Consider the following 16,456-nt stretch of genomic DNA (forward strand, 5'->3'; position numbering starts at 1 on the left):
TGACTCCAATGGTCAAATCTATATCTTCAGAAGCGATATCATAGGTGTGGATGAGAAACGGATCAGTATTTAAATCATTTTTTACTATAAATTCTCCTCCCTGCCCAGTAGGTGGTGATATGCACAAAGAATGCAAATCACCAAAAATGAAAGTGAAATGGGAATTGATAGTAAAAAAGGAATTAAATATTGATCTATTTCTCACCCACACCTAACATATCACTTCTGAAGACTTGGATTTAACCACTGGAATTTTATGGTGCCTTTGTGTGCTTTTGGAGCTTCAGAATTTTTGTACCCATTCACTTGCATTGTATGGACCTACAGAGCTGAACAATTCTGAAAAAAGAACATCACATCTGGGATGGCATGAAGGTGAGTAAATGATGAGAGAATTTTCATTTTTGGCTGAACTATTCTTCTAAAAATGGTAAAATCACTGCAGCACACTACCTCAACTGGCTTTTTGATTTTATAAAACGACAACAGCAATATGAGAAAAGACATCAATGTGAAATAATTATTTACAGCAATTATAATAATAATCAGATTCAGGGGCATAGGTAACCCCCCCCCCCCCCCCCCATTATTTATACCATGATCAATGGAATCATGTAAATTCTTTGATCAGATTAAACAATAGTTCCTCCAGGAATTGATTAACATACCTGTTTACAGTTGCCACTGTCAAAACAACAGTACAGGGCACCACTATAGTGAACTCTACCTGTGGACACACCTGTGGACACACCTGTGCACGCCTACAGCCGTCATTAAGTCATGTCAGACAGATGAAGCTGACTCATTTCCCACCCTCAGCATGTTTGAATGTTTGTAGTTAAGAGGCACTAGTAAGCAGGGGAATACCCCTCTACGTCAGAGGTTTCAGGTATGGTTGAACGTTAAGTCTTGAATTGCTTAAATGGCCTCAGTATGTATCTCAGTACCTCAGTATCTTCTGCTCCAAACTTACTTCAAACTTACTTCTCTGTCTGCTCATATGAATGTAACACATCATAAGAAAGTGTTTCACCGCTGTTCAAATGCACTTTAGATTGCATCATTTATATGTATAAATGTTTTCCATCTGAAAGGACTAAATATTAAATGAAACAAATGACAGTAAAATGCAAAGTAATCTCTTCAGTAATCAACTGTATTCTAATTACCAATGATTTAAATTGTAACTGTAGTGGACCCAACAACAACTTCCCTCTACACTCTCACACTCTCGAGGACTCAGCCTCTTGCACCCAGAGAAAACACCCGAGCACTTCAAGCCATCCACAGCATTGTCACCTGCACTTCTTGTATAAAAACACCCGACTTGTAATAAACACCCCTCCGGGGACGTTGAAGCATTTCCCCTTTGTCTGTGCCTCATTCTGAACCTCGCTACAATATAATATATATATATATTTAAGAAAAAGTCAAATATTAGATAACAATCACCCAAAACAGTCGTCAATATCAGTTTACTTACGCACGCGCGCACACACACAAAAGTAAATATAGTGGAATATTAACATATTTTGAAATCTTTAGCATAGCTTGTCTGTAAATTTTGTGAATGAAAGGATGAAGACAGAGAACTTCTTTGTTTGCATCTTGGCTGTCATGTGCTTTTTACTGACACCAAAAATGAATAACACTCATGCTAACAGCTATATTGAGTCACTGTTTCATATGCTGTGTGCTGGGCAGTGGAATGACGGTCTTTTTCACATGGCATTGCTTTCGATACAAATAGCAAAAAAGAAAAAAAAAGAAAAAGAAAAAAAAACAGATCAAGTGTGATTTTTTTTCCTGATTAAATTATTTTTTACATGTAATCTTTCAGGTCCAAGTAAAACAAGTTGTTAGTGGTGCTTGATAAGGCATTACTATTGTTTATACTTAGATTTAGGGATTTAAACATACCACTAAGCCTTATATTAAACTTGAGCACATACAGTTATGAACATGAATGATATCTTGATGTACACTATTACTTTTCTCAGCGACTTAAAATTTCTGCCTTGTGATCCATACAACGGATGATGATATTCCATGTACTTACATTAAAGGAGGTACCAGTATATCATAGACTTTGGGGGGTGGGCCATTTTGACACCAAGCAAGGACCTACAGTACCAACCATCCCAAACACCGTTGCGTTTGTGCACTGTGCATCTACACATAAAATATACTCTTACATACAAATTAAAATGTATTTCATATAAAAAACGTTGAAAAAAATAACTGCTAAGATAAAATTATAACATAAAATCTGCAAGTAAACACTTACTCATATCATGAATTCTAAGAACTAAAGCATAAAACAGAATCAGAGTCAGTCAGCTTCTAAACTGGTACTGATTTCTGTTATCTACCCAGTAAATCTGTATATGGTATTGGCAAGTCTCAGCCCTTATCCATGTTTATTTTAAGAGGACTAATCACTTTTGGGAAAACACCACAGTAAATGGAAATAAATCTCTGACTGTACATACTGAAACAACAGACTGTCCTTTATGTGTCACCAACACTAGGCTATTGATAATGCTGATTACTTAGCTGATGTAGAGGTGTTGACTGTGAAACCAAACCAGACCTGGAGGTGGAAAGGAAGTAATGAGCATTTTATTACACAGGACAAATATGTGCTGTTTCATATGCATTCAATCACTGCAGTGATTTAGGCAATCGGTGGACGTTGAGAGGGCCTGTGTCTGATTTGCACGAATATGCAGTATTTATTCTCTAGAACTATGAGCAAGTGGAACCCGTTAACATAAATTAGAAACAAACCACTTTATCTCTGTCCTGTTTAAATGTGTTGTGCATGCTGCCCATTTCCACAGATAATAATTTTGGCTCATCCCTCAGTTTGTTAAAAATAAGCCAAAATTGCATTTACAGCAATGCACGTACAATGAAAGTCTATGGGGCAGGTTTCTGCACATAAAAAAAAAAAAAAAAACGTTTTGAAAGTAAGACTTAAGCATTATAAATGTTAACATGAGACTGGTGTCATGAAGTCACTAACTAACCTTGTCTTTGTAAATTGATATCCAAAATTTTAACTGATGCTTGATGTGAGCTTTGGCTGGAACTATATGTTTGTCATCAGAATAATCTCTGTCCTATTGTAATATATTCCATTTTATTTTATAACTGCTGTGCATTTAAGCAGATTTAAACAGTTTGTTTTCTGTGAAAAAAAGGCCTATAGTGCCAAGGAAAAATGATGGTAATGTTAAGAAAGAAACCTTTGGAGGAACTAAGACTCAGAAGGGTGGTACTGGCTGGCATGTACTACTGCCTATATGTCTATTATCAAATCTGCCATATAATAACTGCAATATTAGTCATAAAATAATTTATTAACAGTCAGCAGTGAATCAAAGTAGATAAGCTTGCTGAATATCTAGACAGGATTAATAGTCCAGAGTCCAAGTATAGACTAAGTTGACCAGAGGAGGGATGCAGGAAGTGGACTGGGGAAACAACCATTGTGTGCCTGATGTGTAGCTGGGATATATGAGGGCTAAAATAAGATGTGACTCCACAACACAGGCATGATCGAGGGGTAGTGTTGCCATGTCCGCTTATTAAAAAGCTACTCTGGGTGTGTTTTTTCTAGAGCTGTCAAAATGAATGCGTTAACACTTTCAATTAATTAAAAAGGTTTAACACATTCATTTTTCTTAATCGCGATTAACACATTTACCTTTAATAAGGCATAAACTAGCATAAACACTGATTGGACGAGGGCGGAAACTTATCGATGTATCAATGATAAAGTGGTTGGGAATGGACCTCTTAATGCTATTTGTTACACAAAACAAGCTTTTTTCAGCCTATGTAAGGCGCATTTGAATTACCACAGAAGCACGTCACGTCTTACCTACCACCAAAATGTAGAATGAGATGTTTTCTTTCCTAAGAAGGAAATAAATGTATTTTGAAAGGAAAAGAAGTTATATAGAGTAAAATTTCAGCCCTTTCAAAATTTGCAATTAATTGCAATTAACTATATACCATTTATTCTCCTGTGGCGCTACTGAGCAGCCTCAGAGACATGGGATCTGGTCCCATGGAGACCAGGAAGTAAACGCGCTCACATAATCAATGAAGGTTGCATTTTCCATCTAAGATTACATTTTTTCTCCACCTATGGTTAGGTTTAGGTTTGGGGTTTAGGTTAGGGCATATGGTTAATAAAATATGCATTCATGTTGACTGTATTACATCTTATACAACTAAAAACAACTCACTTTACAAATTGCTGTGGACATTTTACCTGGAAACTGGAGCTTTCCAGGTAAAATGCTTGCTGGGGCAGTGGTTAGAATTTTGTTAATTACAGACCAATTTCAGCTAAATAACTTTTGACCTACTGTCGCCGAATTCACAGTGAGATCAGTCTGCCCCATAACCCTACCCCAATGAAACGTCTCGGTTAAGACTGTAATCTTGGTTCCCTTTGAAGGAGGTAACGAAATGCTGTGTCAGCAGCTGACGCTATGGGAACTCCTCCCAGGAATGATGATCACTGAAGCCCTTAATATCACACCAATCTATTGGGAGAAGGCACTTGACACTTCAACCCTGATGTGCACATCATCGCACCATTTTATCAGGATTTTCTGACTAAAGGGAAGACAGCACATCTCTCTGTCCCTTAACAGTGAAAAATCAGTTGTCGGCTAGCATACGCAACGTTTCGTTCCCTCCTTTCAGGGAACCAAGGTTACAGTCATAACCAAGAAGTTCCATTTGAAGTTGGTTACTTCGATGCTGCATCAGTAGCTGACACTATGGGAACTGTATACTACAGCGCCATGCTACTGATTCACACGCACAAGGCAACACCTCCTAGCCAATAGGACAGTTGAAAGGCATCTTCATATTGAAAAATAGGAAGGAAAGAGAGAACTACAATAACAACATATGGTTAAAAACAGGGTCTGAAATTTTTTTTCTATTAGGGGGCAATATTTGATATAGAGATAGACAGAGATAGATTGCTCCCTGTATGCTTGTAAAAACTTAGAAAACTTGTACCCCCCAACACCGCAGGGCCAGATCTTTACATTCAAATTCGGAACTTTGGCTCGTTCAACAAAAACATATAATCAATGTTAAAAACCATTGTGTGCTGCTTGTTTTGACTTGAGCATGCATTTAATTAAAGATGTGCTCCAGATAGGCTATACTTCAGGTTTGGGTGTCAGGGAGTCAGATATAGAGAGCCGAGAGCATTGAGTGTGTAACAGACATGGGGAATCTATGGTTGGGCATCCTCACACTGCTGCAGCCCGATGTTCTGTACGCCTCCATGCTGCAGTATGTAGAACTATCCAGTGATGGCAGTCTGGAGTTTGCAGAGGTATTTATAAGACAAAATCAGCAATTGCTCTGAAAAACTAGATTTTTACATTTATTAAGAAAATGTGTGTGGTACTTGCCCATGCAAAACTCACTGCCATGTTACTAGGGTGTTTTGGGTGGCTGCCAGGGAGTCAACCCCCTAAACTAGAGAACTATGGAAATCATTGATTTCTCCTGGACTGGATATTTTGGAGTTTTTGGTATATTTTTCATATAGTCATTCATTGCAAGTATTTATATAGTATGTGCAGGTTTTTTAAGTTTCTTTGGTCAGGTATGCCAAAACATTAATGTATGTATACAGGAATTGTGCTGGAAATAATTTGAATATTTTTTGATGTTCCTGTTTTTCTTCTTTTGCTTATTGTGTTACACATACTGTATAATTATGTGAATGTTGCATAAATTCTACTGAATTTCTTCATTTTAATATTGATGAACTAGTTGTACATTTAAAATAGCTTAATTTTTCAGAGTAAGCTACTGAATTCAATCTTAATCTTTTCATATTTACTCATCCATTTCCATCGACCAATTTCATCGATAAAATCATGATCTAAAACATCCCATGAAATGCAGGAAGCTCAATATGATGTCACATGATGTTTCAAAACATTTTACCATAAGTTATCTGTGCCTTCACAGCTTCACACTTAACCACAGCATCCTCAATTACACCAAAAGGGAAGTCACTAGTGTGTAATCACAGGGAACTTCCACTATTCGAGTGGATCTATTTGTATAAAGCAGCTCACAGTGTGGTGTTTTGTGTCATTGAGCTGGTTATAATGGTGACCTTTTTTGTGTATAATTGCACAAAGTGTATAATTCAATTCAAACAGATACAGTAAAGTAGCACGTTATATTTGAATGAATTCCAAGGTTTTCTTTTCTTTTCTTTTCTTTTCTTTTCTTTTCTTTAGATCATTTCCAAGCCTATACATTTTGTTTGGCTGTAGGTTATAGTCTGAAAATAAAATCTGCACCTGTGTGTGGGGTCTCTCTCTTTCATGCTACAGACGACAGTCATAACAGCAGTGGAATTCTTGAAACAATTACAGTAAACAGCCCTCCTGGCAACTTACTCTTTGTTAGTGTGATATTACGTAATTCAAACATCTTTAAATCCTTTCATCTTTAATGTTGTGACTTTACCGAAGCCACATACATTTCTACACAAACACTTTACATTTAGCTCAATCTGAGCAATGAGGCCTTGAGGGATGGGGTGAGTAGTTAAACATCATGACCATCCATGACCAAAATGTTGCAGGTTCGAACCCTAGTAAGGGTCGATCTGTGTGGTAGTAATGTGGTAGTAGTCTACACATGTACTTATGTACATCGTGTTTTGATACTAATAGACCAGTTCCATAGCAGTGATAAATTTAGGAAAATTATGTTTTGAATGTTTTATAGACATTTGTGTACTTGCACTGAGTGCTTGCCAAGAGCCAAGCTTTCATGGCCACACATACACTAATTTATCACTTTATTAGGAACGCCTGTACACCTACTTATTCAAGCAATTATCTAATCAGCCAATTGTGTGGCAGCAGTGCAAGGCATAAAATCATGCAGATATGGGGCAGGACCTTCAGTTAATGTTCACATCAACCATCAGACTGGAGAAATGTTTTTTATCTCAGTGATTTTGACCATGGCATGATTGTTGTTGCCAGACAGGCTTGTTTGAGTATTTCTGTAACTTCTGATCTCCTGGGATTTTCAAGCACAACAGTCTCTACAGTTTGTTTTGGTGCCAAAAACAAAAAACATCCAGTGAGGCCTCAGCACATTGCTGCCAACAGCAGGGCCAGCCCGTATGTTTTTGGGCCCCACCAGTGTTAAAAATGTCACAACATCCAAGTCATTGTGTTTGTTGTCACTTTAATTTTTTCATGTGGTGATTATTTAGAGCACATCTTTTAGATAATGGGTTTGGGTGTTTCTGGTTTGTGAGTTTAATGTTAAACTACAATAGTTGTGTCTAGTTCATACACTGACATATAACCAATCAAGGACTGTTGCAGCGGATCAACTCCTTTCGAAGTAGAATGGCTGATGCGTCCGTGCATCAGAAAATAATACATTCACATAAGTTGAGAACCAAGTCATGGGGGACTGGCCAGCCCTGGCCAGCAGGATCCAAAACATGGTGCCTCATTTACCTTTGTCTTTATGCTCAGAATCTCCAGATACAGCAAAAGAATAACACCTACACATGTCAGGAGAGCCATCCAACAGGCATGGAAACTTTGGGCTCAAGCAGTGCCCATGACATTCCAATGAATGAGAAGGAGTGATGCTGACATCGTCATTTCCTTTAATAACAAAGGTGAGTGTGAATGCAGTCTGCTATGACGACCTTTGAAATGAGCTGACTAATAGTCATAAAGTGGTGTCTGTGTGTGTTTATGCGAAATCACTCATGTCTTACGTAACCTTTGCCATTTTTTAGTTGGCTAATACCAAATTACTACAGTTTTTATTGTAGTACTGCAGATTTATTTATTTATTTATTTATTTTTTGGCATAAGAATAGCATGGTAAACCTTTGTAAGGGTAGAGGCCCTAGAGACGCTAGTACAAAGGGGTTATACAGCAGCTCCAAAAAGTATTTGGATGTGAAAACCACACCTAAAAATGTGTGAATGACATTACATTAGATAGCAAAATATCAAACCAAATAGCATTTATTTAAAAAAAAGATTTAACAAGAACAGTTTTCAAGCAAAACATTTCACAACAAAGTTTGTTGGATTTTCAATAATAAAAAAAAAAAACATACTGTTGTTTAAAATTAAAACAAAAGTTATTCATTTGTACTTTCTGGTTGTGAAACGTTAGTGGAACAGTTCAGGAAGTGTAGACTGTTACATCATTTACTAACACTAATGTGTGGCACTTATTATATCACGAGGACCAGTCTCCGTTCGATGAAGAAGGGGGCATCTTGGCACACACTTTCCTTCCAGGGCCTGGAATCGGTGGTGAAGTGCAGTTTGATTATGAGGAGGCCTGGACAACTACTGCCACAGGTACCAAAAAACACAAACAAACAACAACAACAAAAAAAACATAAATAAACTATACACTTTCTAATGCTTGATTTTCTCCCCCTTTTCTCCCCAATTTGGAATGCCCAATTCCCAATGCGCTCTAGGTCCTTGTGGTGGCGTATTGACTCATCTCAATCCGGGTGGTGGAGGACAAATCTCAGTTGCCTCTGCATCTGAGACCGTCAACCCATGCATCTTATCATGTGGCTTGTTGAGTACGCTATTCTCTGCGGCATCCACACACAACTCACCATGCGCCCCACCGAGAGTGAACCACGTTATAGTGACCACGAGGAGATTACCCCATGTGACTCTACTCTCCCTAGCAACCAGGCCAATTTGGTTGCTTAGGAGATCTGGCTGGAGTCACTCAACACGCCCTGGATTTGAACTCGTGACTCCAGGGGTGGTAGTCAGCGTCTTTACTTGCTGAGCTACCCAGGCCCCCCTCTAATGCTTTCTCGATACTTATCAACATCCTAAAATCTGCCCAAAACCTCCTAAAATTGAAACTTTTACAAGTCATGTAAAAGTGCCTTTAGAGTTTTCAGTGAAAGGTTTCTGCTCTATGAATGTACAGTGGCCCCAACAAGTACAGTATTTGGACACTTTTGGACACTTAACCTGTTGAATTTTGACTTGCCCCTCCTTTTCTTTAAAAAAATCAAAAATCTGGGTTTCAGTGAGGTACTTGCAATGGAAGTGCAGCCTGATCTCACATAAAATTCGGCATGTGTGTGCTGACTTTTCTTTAGCTGAAATCGGTATACGTTGACTGAATTTGAAAACACTGCCTCCAGAGGCTAAAGCGGTAAGCGTTTCAGAGTATATAAACAAAAGTGACATCCATTTATATCCAGGAGAGGTCACCAGAAGCCAGTTGTAAAAATAATTGTTTTCAACTGAACAGGGTGTGAAACAGAAAAGAGAAATACTTATTTTATTTAATCTACCTCCCAACCAAAACCTAAATCTAACCATAACCATTAGTAAAGACAAAATACAATGTTAGGGATAAAAATGCACCCTCCTTATCACGCTCATGATTGTTTATACAAACGTGATTACTTCCTCGTTTAAATGGGAATTGAACTGTGTTGCCCCATGCATCTGGTGCAACACGTTAACAGTCATGCCATGAAGGAAAGTAATTGATGTTGAGCCATTCCAGATATGTCCGATGGGAGATAGATAGGGCATGTCAGAGAGTCATCATACTGTTGCTGATCCTAGGGTACAGGAACTTTCAGAAACAGCATGCCGACTTCCCGTGCGATCATGTTAGGAAGTGAGTGGGGTCAGTAATAGTAAATGTGGCCAATTTTTGGAGGGTTTACACACAGTAATGTGAAGCTTATAATTTTATAAAAGCACTTGTATTCATTCTTTTGTTTAAACTTGTGTATTATTTGAGCTGTAAAGTTGCTTACATTGTCATTTTAGGGATTTAGGGTTTGTTGACATTACATCGTCATGGTAACAAAGTTGTAAACTTGGCTATAAATTAACACAGAAAAGGTTGGTATCACATTGAAATCATTTTTACATGCATATCCTTTATGTCTTGTAGCTATATTTTTGAAACAGTGAGTATGTTAATGTTAAAAAATTGTCCCCATTCACTTCCATTATAAGTGCCTCACTGGAACACAGATTTTTGCTTTTTTTAAAGAAAAGGAGAGATGAGTCAAAATTAATTTTTGTGGTAATCAATATTATGCTGCAAATGCTGTCGATTGAGCCCTGAACATTCCTTTAAGCAACATTTAATAATTTATTTATTTAATTGCATTAGATAACAAAATATAAAAGCAAGTGGCATCTGCAAACAAAAGCTTTTTTCACTCATAACTAACAACTGACTTTTAACAAACTAGTATCAAGGTGATTTTTTGTGTATGCATAAAGTCAGTTCCCCTCAAGTTCACACGTGTCCTAGCAGAGTAATCACACGTGTAGTTCATCACATTAACTATGGACCACAAAGTTTGTCCAAGTACTTTTGTTTGAATTGTTAACAGTATATCTATTGTTTTATCATTTTAACAATTATTTTTGTGTGATTGTGTTAACTATAAAATAAATGCATCTTGGTTTGATATTTTATTATATAATGCATTATTGTATGTGTGTGCCTACACCTTTTAGGGACCATTGTATACCAAAAATGTTGTATACATTGCATACTCAGCTCTGCTGAAATGACACCTACAGTAACACATGACAGGTGACATGACACCTGTGCTTCTCCTAAAGGCTACAACTTCTTCGCTGTTGCGGTGCATGAGTTTGGACATGCTCTCGGACTTCCTCACTCATCGGATCCTGGAGCCATTGGTTCCCTGCCTATAATTTTAGCATGCACACTGATTTGCAACTGTCTTTCCAGGATGTCAAAGATATCCAGGAAATGTATGGTATGTCAGTGAATATTCTGCCACAGTTCTGTTATGTTATTGAGGACTTCCAAGAATATGCGAATAGATCATTATGTTTTTTCTACAAAAGGCAAGGGGGCAACAAGCCTGGACAGACCTCCTCCGAAAACACCCGATAAGTGTGATTATATGCTGCCATTTGTCACGGTGACAGGAATGCAACAGGAGCTAGATTTCTTTAAAGACAGGTAGTCTGGCTCCTCTTACAGATGTGTAAACTGAGAAATTCCTTGTGCTCTCAGTGTGTCTCATTGACTAATAATTGCATGCACGGTTTCATAGTACACAGACAAGTTTCAGAATAGGTGTATAATATACACATAAATTTGTTCTTACCCTTGTTGTATTGTTGATGAAACATTTGTACTATTTTACCTTTTATTGTATATAGACTAAGGCTACACTCGGAACTTACAGTATCTTATATCTATAAAATAAGTAAGACTTATTGTAAGGTGTTATTTTTAATATACACTACCGGTCAAACGTTTTGAAACACTCATTCTTTATTATAATTTTTTTTTTTTTTCACATTTTAGAATAATAGTAAAGTCATCAAAACTATGGAATAACATAAATGGAACTATGGGAATTATGTTGTGACTAAACAAAATCCAAAATAAATCAAAACTGTGTTTTAGCATCTTCAAAGTAGTCACCTGTCATGTGTATTTTGTTGATTCATGTCTTTTATTTTGAAATGTTTAGTTCCTGTTTCCCTTGTCATGTGATTTCTGTTTTCCCTCCATGTTCATGTGTCATGTTTTCATTGGTTTATTGTTTAATTATCTTGTTATCAGTTCTGTTTGTTCATTGGTTTATGGTCCCCCATGTCCATGTATTTAAGCCTCATGTTTTCCATTGTGTAGTGGTCTAGTATTGAATGTGAAAGGGTATGGCCATGTTTTGTAGTTAGGGTTTTGGATTCCATGTTTATTTAATAAACTGCACTTGGGTTCTTCATCTCATCATAGTCTTCGTCATTGCCCTTTGCCTAGAATTTGCAGACATGTACTCTTGACAGTTTCTCAACCAACTTCTTGAGGTAACACCCTGGGATGCTTTTTAAACAGTATTGGAGTTCCCATCTATGTTGGACACTTATTGGCTGCTTTTCTTTATTATTTGGTCCAAGTCATCAATTTCAAAAGCTTTTTTTATTAAACTTTAGAATTATAATGGAATAAATTAATATGGTGGCACAATTATATTTGTCTACAAAACTAATTCAAACATTTAAGCATACGCCTTCAGATCAAAAGATTTAAGATCATGAGAAACATTTCAGTCAAGCGTTTCAAAACTTTTGACTAGTGTGTGTGTGTGTGTGTGTGTGTGTGTGTGTGTGTGTGTGTGTGTGTACACACACACACACATGTACATACAATTATCAAATCAGCCAATCATGTGGCAGCAGTGTAATGTATAAAATTATGCAATTGAGTCAGGAACTTTGCAACTATGGGTCAGGAAATTTTTATCTCAGTGATTTGGACCATGGCATGAATGTTGGTGCCAGATGGGCTGGTTTTAGTATATCTAGAACTGCTGATGTCCTGTGATTATCACGCTCAGCAGTCTCTAGAGTGTATAGAGAATGGTGTGAAAAACAACCAGCAAGCGGCTGTTCTGTGGATGAAGTCATCTTGTTGATTAGAGAGGTCAATGGAGAATGGCCAGACTAGTTTGAGCTGACAGAAAAGCTACAGTAACTCAGATAACCACTCTGTACAATTGTAGTGAGCAGAATAGTATCTCAGAATGCACAGCATGTAGAACCTTGAGGCAGATGGGCTACAACAGAAGACCTTGTTGAGTTCCCCATCTGTTAGCCAAGAACACCATTGTCTTTACACTCTAGAGATTGTTGTGCATAAAAATACCAGGAGATACTGCTACAGAAATACTCAAACCAGCCCATCTGGCACCAACAATAATGCCACGGTCTAAATCACTGAGATCAACTTTTTTCCCCATTCTGATAGTTGATGTGAACATTAACTGAAGTTCCTGACCCATCTCTGCATGATTTTATACATTACACTGCTGTCACATGATTGGCTGATTAGATAATCACATGAATAAGTAGATGTACAGGTGTGCTGGTGAGTGTATACAGCATATATATATATATATATTTTAGCTTGACACATTCCATGCTTCTAAGGTCACCAGAAGTGTACATGTGGTTTGAGTTGGTTCTACATTGGTATCTAAATCAAATCTAAATTGAGAAATGTGTGGTTAAATTATGATTTCTACATGAAACCAGGTTTTATGCACACATGTATGTGCACAATTAGTACATGAGACCCACTGATTACTGCACTAAAATAACTAACCTTTAAAGATGCCTGTTGCAGGTTTATATGGAGGCTACATCCCAGCTTTAAACGCATAGGAATCACACTAATAACAAGTTTGTGGTCTGGCGTCCCAGGCAGCATCTATGCGAGCTATGAGAACACAAACAAAAACAGCATGTTATTTTTTCAAAGGTAAGGTATATAACGTGCAGTGTTTGGTGTATCTGATTAAAGTAATTCGTTACTTTAATCAAAAAATTAGTGTAACACATTACACTTTAAATTCTAGTAATCAGACTACAGTTGACTTTCAATTAAGGTTATTACTTAAGTACATTACCTGCACTAAAGTAACATGTTTAATACATTTAAAATATGAATTCATACAGTATGTACATCTGTTGCCATTTCTGTGACAGCTGAAGGGTGTGCAACGATGAATAAAGTGATTTAGAAAGTAACTTAAAAGTAAAATAATTAGTAATGATTACTGATTAGTTAATCTAAAAAGTAAAGTAATCTTATTACATTTTCAGATAAGTAATTAGTAATTTGTAGTGGATTACTTATTTTGGGGAACTTACCCAACACAATACTGTGTACATATAGTATACTGTATCCACTTCTATCTATGTATACCAATATTACATGTCTCATTCAGGTTCTGAATATTGGGAGATGAGCTCTAAAAATAAAGCATAGCTATCCAAGAAACATATCTGAATTTGGATTCCCACCCGGTGTTACAAGCATCGATGCAGTCTTGTATTTCCGTGAAACACGTCTCACATACTATATTCGAGGAGAATGCTGGAGGTACAAGAAATCACTTACTCCACAAATTCTCACTAATGGCTAGACAAAGTTATTTCATTGTTAAGAAATAAAATTGGCTGCTGGCAGTCATTGAAATCTTTCTCTGAGGGATGTTCTTGTCATTTTTGGTGTATAAAAGTTTAATGAAAAAGCTGGGTAAATGATGGAAGGCTTTCCCAAACCTATTGCTCATGAGTGGCCAGGAATTGACTGGCCTGTGGATGCTGCAGTGGCCCATGATGGTTTGTAATGCCTACAAATAGTCTTATACAACTTCATCTTGATTATTGTTGCTATTTGTTGTTGATACATTGAAATATTATCATTCAGTTTAATTAGATATATTAATACCATGTGTATAATCAATTCATGTATGATATACCTAAATACACTTCAGCATGACTACACAATATAAAACTTTTCTTCAGTGACCCAAATTAGCCAGTGATGACACCTACTACCCCCCCCCCCTTTTTTTTTTTTTAATAAAATCAATTATTGTACTTTCTCAGACACTGATATTGTTTGTTATAAAACAGAGTATACCAAAATATACACTACATGTGCAAAAGTATGCAGACACCCCCTTTCTAATTAATGGGTATGGCTAGCAAATCTTAATGCTACGGTATACAATGACATTCCAGTGAATTGTGTTCTTCCAACTTTGTGGCAACAGTTTGGAGATGGCCCTTTTCTATTACAGAATGACAATGCCCTTGTACACAAAGTGAGGTCCATTAAGAAATGGTTTACTGAATCTGGTATGTAAAAATTTGACTGACCTGCATCCATGTTCTAACATGAAGTTGAAAGCCTTACCAAAAGAGTGGAAACTTTTAGGGAAGACAATTTCCTAAATATCAATGGGTTTGAAATTAAATGTTCAACAAGCACATTTGGGTGTTGAGCTTGGGTGTCAACGTACTTTGGGCCATATTTTCCAAACTTAAAACTTTTTATGTTTTATTTCTTCGTAGGACAACAGCAACTGGAGTTTGACCCCCAAACCAGACAAGTAATCAAAATAATGGCAGCAAACACATGGCTCCAGTAATGAAAACCATTTGGCAATGATGGTGTACATCAGTACTACACCATCTTTGGTGATGGGAACCAAACTGCACAGCTGCCTGTTGCATCCACCTCTTCTGGCATTATGGTTTCCTGTTGCATGATTCCCAGTGTTGTAAATTAAATTATTTTGAAAATAAATTGCCTCATTGGCGGTGGAAGAACACAACAAGGAAACTCAGTGTGTGATTATGAAAGTGTGTGTGTACACATTTGGTCTAATGTTTCCTTTGTGCATGCAAATTTACACGCTGTCTTTAATAAGTACATGCAGTAATTTATAAATAAAGAATTGTATTCAAACTTCAAATAAGTTAATACCTCTACTAATGATATGCAAAGAGTGTTGTCGATGTGCTGTCTTCTTAATCTTCTTAATACTTTTGCCTTGAGGAAGATATGCAGTTCTCCCTCCTTTTGTGTATAAATCTGTTCAGAACAATACACATAGATCATTAGTCCCATTTCAACACAAGCTAACTTAAAAAATAAAGGTTCCCAAATGGTTCTTTGCAGCATCTTAGGTACAGCTACATACTGTATAAAGAACCATTTTTCCTGTTTAATATTCTTGAGTTGGTTAAATGGTTCTTTGGAGGTAAAAAAAAAAAAAAAAGTTACATCACAGGTTCATAAGATCAGTGTATTGGGTTCTGGGTTCTTTAAAGCATCAGTACATACATGGGTTTCTAAAGAAATAGAACTACATCAGGCTATAACCTTTTTTGGTTTAATTGGAACCTTTATTTTTAAGAGAGTGCTTGGAAAAAAAGTATAAAGTGATATTTCAACATTCGATAATGAATTGAAGAAGAGATAAGTTACTAAACATCCTCAATATATAACGAAATGAGGCTTGATGGCATCAAATGTTGTCTTGGATAAATGAGAACCTGACAAGAAAAACCCTTAAGAAACAGTTACAAACCAGTCTATTCTGGCCCCTTTTACAAATGACTAACACACAGCTGTCCTAACTCATCTGCTCATGTAATGCATCGCATTGCAACAGTGCAGCAAACTGGGAAAAAAAAGGGATTACTTCAATGCATTGGGGTTTCCCTAAAGAAGATGAACCATGAGAAAAACAGGATGTTTAGCAAATCTCCTGTAAATGATGGATAAACTGTGCAATTAAATAAGTCTGAATGAAAATTTCATTAAAATCTTACTATATTTCTTAAACGACTATGCAGAAATATAAGTGAACAAATCAGTCACAAGTCTTTATGAACATTTACCATGATTTTACTAGATTTTTGTAAAAATATTAATATTTAGCATTTAAGCATAAATATAATATATGTGGATGGTTATGTGGTTTATTTCATTATTCTTTATTTATATAAATATTATTTTAAAAGAATAACAAATAACAGTATTT

The 16,456-nt window shown here is 36.6% G+C and overlaps 1 pseudogene; it reads left to right on the forward strand.

Annotated features, from left to right (window-relative positions):
• The first annotated feature begins 5,263 nt into the window (after positions 1–5,263).
• On the forward strand, positions 5,264–15,055 carry LOC127433570 (interstitial collagenase-like; annotated as a pseudogene).
• Positions 15,056–16,456: the final 1,401 nt, after the last annotated feature.

This window comes from Myxocyprinus asiaticus, chromosome 43, assembly GCF_019703515.2.
Source record: "Myxocyprinus asiaticus isolate MX2 ecotype Aquarium Trade chromosome 43, UBuf_Myxa_2, whole genome shotgun sequence".
Taxonomy (NCBI): domain Eukaryota; kingdom Metazoa; phylum Chordata; class Actinopteri; order Cypriniformes; family Catostomidae; genus Myxocyprinus; species Myxocyprinus asiaticus.